Raw genomic sequence first — 8,595 nt, 5'->3', positions numbered from 1 at the left:
GCTGATCAGCATGTAAATGAGAGTGGAATCCCATATATACCTGGAAAACTGGCATGCGACCCGCCAATTAATTAATCCAAGAAAGTGAAAACGTGCATTTCTGTTAGCCTAATTTTAATAATGGCGACAGGTGAGAAAAGAGGAAAAAAACGTAATTTCTCAGATACTGAGATTGAAACACTTGTAGGGGAGGTGGAGGCTCGGAAAACTGTGTTATTTGGTGGCCACAGCAGTGGGGTCACTAATAAAAAGAAGCAGTGCGAGTGGCAAAGTATTGCTTCTGCCGTCAATTGTGTCAGTGGGACAGAACGGACAGTTGCAGAATTAAAGAAAAAATGGTCCGACCTGAAGGTATACAAATTTTTTTTTTACCAACATATTACATTTGTGTTTTATTAGGCTATATACCTATATAAATAGCAATATTGATTTTCAAAAAGTTTTATTTACATGTGCTTACAGTATGCAAAATATGTGAAATAAAGATTCTCATTCATTCAAGGTGGAGGCAAAGAGAAAACTGTCCTCCCACCGCCAGAGCGTGGCTGCAACTGGTGGGGGCCCATGTACAGCTGATCTCACATCAGTGGACAGCAAAATCGCGGCTATAATTGGGGAGGTCAGCGTGTGTGGTATTGTGTCGGAAAAGGAGGGAGACACTGACGTGACTGAAACCACAGAGGAGCAAGGTTAAACCGATTTTTAATCATTAACGCTGTACATTTGAGTGTGTGGGGTGATAAATGGATAAATGTTGCCAATTGTTTGTCCTCCAGTCCTTCCGGAGTCTGAAGCTGTAAATGAACAGGAGGTTCAGGGTGAGGGGTTCTCAGATGCAGATGCACAGCGTCCGGCTCAAAGCAGTGCCCCTTCTGCGTCTGGCACGTCCAAAAGTGGTCGGGTACTCACTGACGCAGTCCTGCAGTTACAGCGAGAGACAATAAACGCTGTCAACAGGGTTGCAGATGAGCTACGGCAGATGAGAGAAGTGATGCAAGAAATTGCACAATCATTAAAAGATGCAGTTAAAACATGAACCTTGAGTTTTGTCTTTCTTTACAAACGCCGCATGACATCCTCACGGATTCTTGCACCTCGTTGATATCCCTCTTGTCGGCCAGGGGGCTGTGGCTCGGGGTCGTAATGCTGGGGTAGAGGGAGATCAGGAGGGAGAGGAATACCGTTTCTCAGTGCTATATTGTGCAAAACACCACACGCCCTGACAATCTTGCACACTTTTGCTGGATGGTATAAAAGTCTGCCACCCGAGGCATCCAGAGCACGCCATCTGCATTTCAGGATGCCGATGGCACGCTCCACAACTGCGCGGGCACGAGAGTGGACCTCGTTATAATGAGTTTCCTCTGCGCTCTGCGGGTTTAAAAATGGGGTGAGGAGCCAGCGTCTCAGGGGGTAGCCACTGTCGCCTGCAGGTTATAATTATATTAAAAACAAAATTGTTACAGTTTCTACTTTTTAATATTGTTAAACTCACCAAGAAGCCAGCCATCACGTACTGCGCCTGCATTTAGTCTGTTCCCTACACTGCTATGTGTCAAGATAAAGGAATCATGTGTTGAACCAGGCCAGCGTGCCACAATGTTTGTGAGGGTCATGTTGGAGTCACATATGATTTGCACATTAATAGAATGCACATGCTTTCTATTAACATAAGCAAATTCATTTTCAGATGGTGCCCTTATAGCAACATGAGTGCAGTCAATTGCGCCGATTACATTTGGGAAACCAGACATTGCTGCAAATTGCGTTTTAATTTCGGCCTGTTCTCGCACAGTGTAGGGGAACCTGATGTATCGACTAACCATATTAAGTATACCATTTAAAACGACAGATATTATGGGACTCAGGGACGGCTGTGATATACCAGACCTATAGGGTGAGATGATAGATTCCAATAGAATTATTTCATATACAAAAAGGTCTTAGAGACAAATTTTAGGATTACTTATAGTTTTTTTATATTATTAATTTACCTGTCTGCCAATTCCCGCTGGAAACAGCCGGTTGCCAAGAACCCCAGAGTGGTGAGGACTTGTATTTGGACTGGGATGGCATGGTTCCGGCGTGTTGCCCTCTCTAATACTGGACCCAATTCAGCACATAGATCCAAGAGCACAGCTCTAGGGAATCTAAATCGGCTTATTAGCCAGTCATCATCATGGGCCAGGAAATCATCATGGTCCCTGAAAACTCGTTCTCTCCTTATTCTGCCATTAGCGTAATCCTCCAACAGTGCCAGGAGTGCCATCATGAAGCATTACATACCCGGGTCACCGGAGAATTTATATGTTTCTAGCAAATAGACTGATCGTTAACACCTTGACAAAATCACTTAATTAATTTGTGGGCGAAAATTTAAGACGAAAATGTTATAGTGAACACATGCTTCTTGACGGTTTTGTAATGAACACCGTAATAGTTAGGACCGATGATGAGTAGCGATTGTGCTTCATGACTGTATTTGCAGACTTTGACATTTTATGATATAGGCTATGTACATTAAGGAAAATATTTCCTTTTTACACTGTGTTCTGCAGTTCTCTAATAAAAGGGTATTTCATGCTATTCTGTAGGCTATCACATGTATCGCGCCATGTCCTCCTGTGCTCCCGTTGTGGACAATGTGACTGTAAGGCAGCGCTAATTATTATTTTATTTTACTTTTAATACATTTTGAATTACGTTTGGATTTTACTAGATGTATATAGCCTAAAACAATCGGCACAAATAACACTGTTGGATTTAATCTTCATGATAATGTGGATATAACGTATGAAATGGAGTGAAAATTAAATGTCATTCATTCTTATAATCGTTCTTCTCACATTTATTTTCTACAATCTAACTTCAGTTCACGACCTCACCATCGGTGTCGCCAATTCCCTTTGTCTCCAGAATGTGCGTACGCACGGCTCAAAGTTTGCTTAAAGGTGCGCACATTCTCCCGTCAAGTTTGTTTTTTATAGATCACAACCTTTGCGTGGGAACTGGCGTACGTACGTTTCCAGCCCCGTTTTGTGCGTACGCACGCTTTATAAATGAGGCCCCAGAATGGTGAAGTGTTTTTTTTTATTTTTATTTTTATTGCAACAACATTACAACCAAACAAGAACACATTAACACATTTCCAAAAATACCCACAATTATTCAGACTTGGTTGAGCATAACCAAACTTATAACAAACACACTTAAAAAAAAACCAAGAAAACAATACTATAAAATGGGCTTTTAAATCAAATTATATAATTCCAACATAGAGGACAGCTTAAGGGCTTTTTTTATTCTTAACAAATTTTAAGGATTTATATAAAAGTTTTAGCTCGTTACACCAATGAATAAAGTTGGGTTTAGATTTAAACCATCTGCATTTGTGAATAAAAAACCTCCCAAAACATAGAGAATTGAGAACGAATTCAAAATCTTTGTTTTCATGAAAAATACCAAACCTAACTACCTTCACATTGAATGGTGGTAATTCAACATCTTTGGAACATAACCAGTTTTGCATCTCACTCCAACAGAAGTGAACTGAATCACACCAAAAAAAAAAAAAACATGCTCTAAAGTTTCAATACTTGTTTCACAAAAAAACACAATAATTTGCATCAAAATTAAATTTTAACCTTAAAAAATTCTTTGGTAGGGTAAATCTATGGAGCCAAAAGAGTCTCAATAAAGATAAATGCACACACTACATTCACATATGCACACATAGGATTCATACATGCACACACATAATTCATAAATACAAACACAGGATACACAAATGCGCACAAAATTCAGAAATGCACACACAAAATGTAAAAAGCATAGAAGATTCACAAATGCATACAAAATTCAGAAATGCACACAAAATTCAGGAATACACACACAATTCAGAAATGCAAACAACATTTACAAATGCGCTCAAGATTCACAAATGCACAGGACAAGATTCAGAAATGTATTTCTGATCCACACACACATATATCTTGATTTACAAATTGCTTGCGGTCTGTGAACTTCACTGCATTTGTGTGAGACTTCCCTGACTTGGCTCGACACACAAATGCCTTTTTTTAAACAGGGAATGATCTGAATCAGATATCTCCCTTGTTTTCGCCAATCACAAGAATGCACCACACGTGGGGGATTGTTTACTTATAAGCCAATCAGCGAACGACTCACTTTCCTCAGCGAACAACTCACTTTCCTCACGCAGCGAACGACTCACCTTCCTCAGCGAACGATTCACTTTCCTCACGCAGCGAACAACTCACTTTCCTCAGCGAACGACTCACTTACCTCACGTAGCCGGCGACCCACTTTGCGCAGCCGGACACCCACTTTGCGCAGCAGGAGACTCACTTTCTGCAGCCGGAGAGTCACTTTCCTCTCGCAGCGAACGATTCACTTTCCTCACGAGTCATGCAGCGAACGACTCACTTTCCTCTCGCAGCGAACGACTCATTTTCCACGCAGCGAACGATTCACTTTCCTCACGAGTCACGCAGCGAATGACTCACTTTCCTCACGCAGAGAGCAACTCACTTTCCTCAGCGAACGATTCACTTTCCTCACGCAGCGATCAACTCACTTTCCTAAGCTAACGACTCACTTTCCTCACGCAGCCAGAGACCCACTTTTCGCAGTCGGAGAGTCACCCCAGCAAACATGCCCGCGCGGGCCCACTGCGGGTTTTCTGTGGGACAGTGGGCAGAGTAAACCCACACTAAACCCGCGTGGGCCCCATGTGGGTTAGTCCATGCGGGGCCCACAGCGGGTTTGCCCTTTTGGGCCCCCATGATGGTTTTCTCTGGGCAAGCCCACAGTGGGTTTGCCCACACGAAACCCACTTGGGGCCCCCTGTGGGTTAGCCCACACGAAACCCGCTTGGGGCCCCTTGTGGGTTAGCCCATGCGGGCCCACAGCAGGTTTGCCCTTTTGGGCCCCCATGATGGTTTTCTGTGGGCAAGCCCACAGTGGGTTTGCCCACACGAAACCCACTTGGGGCCCCCTGTGGTTTAGCCCATGCGGGGCCCATAGCAGTTTGGTCATTTGGGGCCCTATGGGGATTTTCTTTGGGCACCCTGGGTTTTTTTTTTATATATATGTGTGTTAAGTGTATATTTATTATGTATATATAAATATACACACATGCATGTATTTAAGAAAAAAAATATTTCCTTCCAGAAATATTTAATAATTAAACGATCGATCATGAATCGTATCCAAAATAAATAAATAAATAAATATATATATATATATATATATATATATATATATATATATATTTATTTATTTATTTATTTATTTTGGATACGCTCTCATTGGCTCATTGCTCTCATTGGCTAGAATTAATCACGTGCTGAAGAGCTAACGCAAATTTAATGTATTTAATAATATAATACATTAAATTTGTGTTAGCTCTTCAGCACGTGATTAATTCTAGCCAATGAGAGCAGGAACTGCCGGAACTCTGCATAGTTAATGAGCTGCCATTCTGACTTCAACTGATACCGCCCAGCTCCGCTCAACCAGGTAAGATTTTTACATTTCTCAGTTAATTTCTTAATTTTTCATTACAATTTGTAAAATTCGTCAAAATAGTTGTGAATTAATTATTTAATAGGAATGAAATTACAAATTTTAATTTTGATTAACAATGTTGCTATTGGCGTTTTTAAATGACCAACGGTTTTAACGGCAGACTTCCGATCGTTTTCTGAGGTAACATAATCTCTGGTAATATATCCTTTCAAATTGCACATGAATTCATTAAATTAACATTTTTTACGTCCATTGCGGTGTTAATTAGGTTTAATTTCCTTTTCTGTTTTGTTGTTTTACAGCGAGCAGTAACGTTAGGCCTAACGTACATAACATAGTCTAATGGAGTTACGTTAAGTTCGTATAATGTATCTTATAAAGTCCTAAATAGCAACATAAACGAAGATTAATATAGCATAATACAATACCTCAGCTACACATGCTTATCAAATCTCGTTATCATTAATGTATGGCTGTTCATAAATATTAATAGAAAGATACAGTCATTTTTCTGTCATGTTAATATATTTAGGAAGAGTTGCGCGTCTCACACACGAGCTGCACGAGCACACTGAGAGAGAGAAAGAGAGAGAGAGACACACACACAGAGAGAGAGAGAGAGAGAGAGAGAGAGAGAGAGAGAGTAGCGTAGCCTACTCTGTAGCCATAAAGATGATGACATGACACTGTCAGGTGTAATGAGACATCAATTATGTTTTCTCTTGACTGTATAGTTAATTTGTATGTACATTCATTCATTCAAATATATGTAATATTTAAGTGATAATTTCTTTTTTCTCCCTTTTCCATTCTCAGATATTAAACCATATACTATTTTCTTTAGTTTAGTTTTAAAACTTTAGTTTTAATCCATTAACATAATGTTTGTCTTCTCTCTTTTGAGTATTGATTGCCATCTAGTCCTGATTGCAGAGTTAAGCTCCAGTCTCAATCCTGTGCTGCTGAAGCAGCTGATCGAGGTCTTCAGGATCACCTCCAGGACATCACTGTAGTAAGTGATCAACCTAGCAGTCATCCTGCGTCTCTTCTCAATGGTGTCAAAATGAAAAATACATTTTAATTTGAATTGATATATGCAATATTTCACTGATATTCATTGATGTTTCCTCTTTTTCTCCATTTAGTTTGTGTCAGATGCAGATAAAGAGTCACTAGGAACAGGTCACTGCATCTTTTGTCATGTAAGTACACTTCAATTTATTAAAGCTGCATATTCATGCATCAAGTTAAAGTCATTAGTTAATTTTTAAAGCGCTCATTTTTCCAAAAATTAAAGGTCTGTCATTTACTTATACCTGTATTACTTACTGTATTACAATAATAAGCTACACTGTTAGACCTTACCGGGTTTTTTTTACAGTAAAATACTGTTCCCAGATGATACAGCAAAACAGAGTTATTTAACCTAGAAAATACAGCAAGGGTTAACAGTGTATTTTTATCTGTGAGAGACATCCTCAAACCCAGCGAACACCGTAACGTTAGTTTATAAAAGTGGTAATATTTAGGGGTGTCCTCGACTAAGGATTTTCATAGTCGAATTGGAATTTCCTTGAACTGCCACCTTAACTTGGTGGAGGGGTTTGAGTACCCGAATGACCCTAGGAGCTATGCTGTCCGGGGCTATATGCCCCTGGTAGGGTCTCCCAAGGCAAACAGGTCCTAGGCGACGGGTCAGACTAAGAGCGGTTCAGAAACCCCTTATGAAGAAATCAAATCAAAGGACCGTGACGTCAAAGTCAAAGTCAAAGTCACCTTTATTTATATAGCACTTTAAACAAAATACATTGCGTCAAAGCAACTGAACAACATTCATTAGGAAAACAGTGTCAATAATGAAAAAATGATAGTTAAAGGCAGTTCATTATTGAATTCAGTTATGTCATCTCTGTTCAATTAAATAGTGTCTGTGCATTTATTTGCAATCAAGTCAACGATATCGCTGTAGATGAAGTGTCCCCAACTAAGCAAGCCAGAGGCGACAGCGGCAAGGAACCGAAACTCCATCGGTGACAGAATGGAGAAAAAAACCTTGGGAGAAACCAGGCTCAGTTGGGGGGCCAGTTCTCCTCTGACCAGACGAAACCAGTAGTTCAATTCCAGGCTGCAGCAAAGTCAGATTGTGCAGAAGAATCATCTGTTTCCTGTGGTCTTGTCCTGGTGCTCCTTTGAGACAAGGTCTTTAAAGGGGATCTGTATCTGGGGCTCTAGTTGTCCTGGTCTCCGCTGTCTTTCAGGAATCTAGAGGTCCTTTCTAGGTGCTGATCCAGCATCTGGTCTGGATACATACTGGATCTGGGTGACTGCAGTGACCCTCTGATCTGGACACAGACTGGATCTGGTGGCCACGGTGACCTCGGAACAAAAGAGAAACAGACAAATATTAGCGTAGATGCCATTCTTCTAATGATGTAGCAAGTACATAGGGTGTTATGGGAAGTGTTTCCGGTTTACCTAATTAATGCAGCCTAAAAATCCTTTAACGGATTTGGATAATAAAAGCATATTAGTATGTTATGTGTATGCCAGGTTAAAGAGATGGGTCTTTAATCTAGATTTAAACTGCAAGAGTGTGTCTGCCTCCCGAACAATGTTAGGTAGGTTATTCCAGAGTTTAGGTGCCAACGTCGCCCGGTATGGCGCAGCCGGGGCCCCACCCTGGAGCTAGGCCCGGGGTTGGGGCTCGTATGCGAGTGCCTGGTGGCCGGGCCTCCCCACACGGTGATCTGAACCCGGGCGGTGTTCAGTTATTGGACTTCTGTGCTAGTTACAGCTTGTCTATAACGAACACCATGTTCAAGCATAAGGGTGTCCATCAGTACACGTGGCACCAGGACACCCTAGGCCGTAGGTCGATGATCGACTTTGTGGTCGTTTCTTCTGACCTCTGGCCGTATGTCTTGGACACTCGGGTGAAGAGAGGGGCGGAGCTGTCAACTGATCACCACCTGGTGGTGAGTTGGATCCGATGGAGGGGGAGGAAGCTGGACAGACTTGGCAGACCCAAACGTACTGTGAGGATCT

The 8,595-nt window shown here is 41.3% G+C and overlaps 2 protein-coding genes across 2 annotated transcripts in view; one reads left to right on the top strand and one right to left on the bottom strand.

Moving 5' to 3' along the window:
* LOC132146361 (zinc finger protein 658B-like) overlaps nt 1-8,595 on the top strand; it is a 910,027-nt gene that overhangs the window by 304,688 nt on the left and 596,744 nt on the right. The window lies entirely within an intron of this gene.
* The window catches only part of LOC132148704 (zinc finger protein 271-like), a 141,369-nt gene that overhangs the window by 74,180 nt on the left and 58,594 nt on the right, over nt 1-8,595 (bottom strand). The gene's annotated exons all lie outside the window — the stretch shown is intronic.

Source organism: Carassius carassius, chromosome 1, assembly GCF_963082965.1.
Source record: "Carassius carassius chromosome 1, fCarCar2.1, whole genome shotgun sequence".
Taxonomy (NCBI): Eukaryota; Metazoa; Chordata; class Actinopteri; order Cypriniformes; family Cyprinidae; genus Carassius; species Carassius carassius.
The sequence above is the reverse complement of the archived record's forward strand: the minus strand, read 5'-3'. Positions and strand labels throughout refer to the sequence as shown.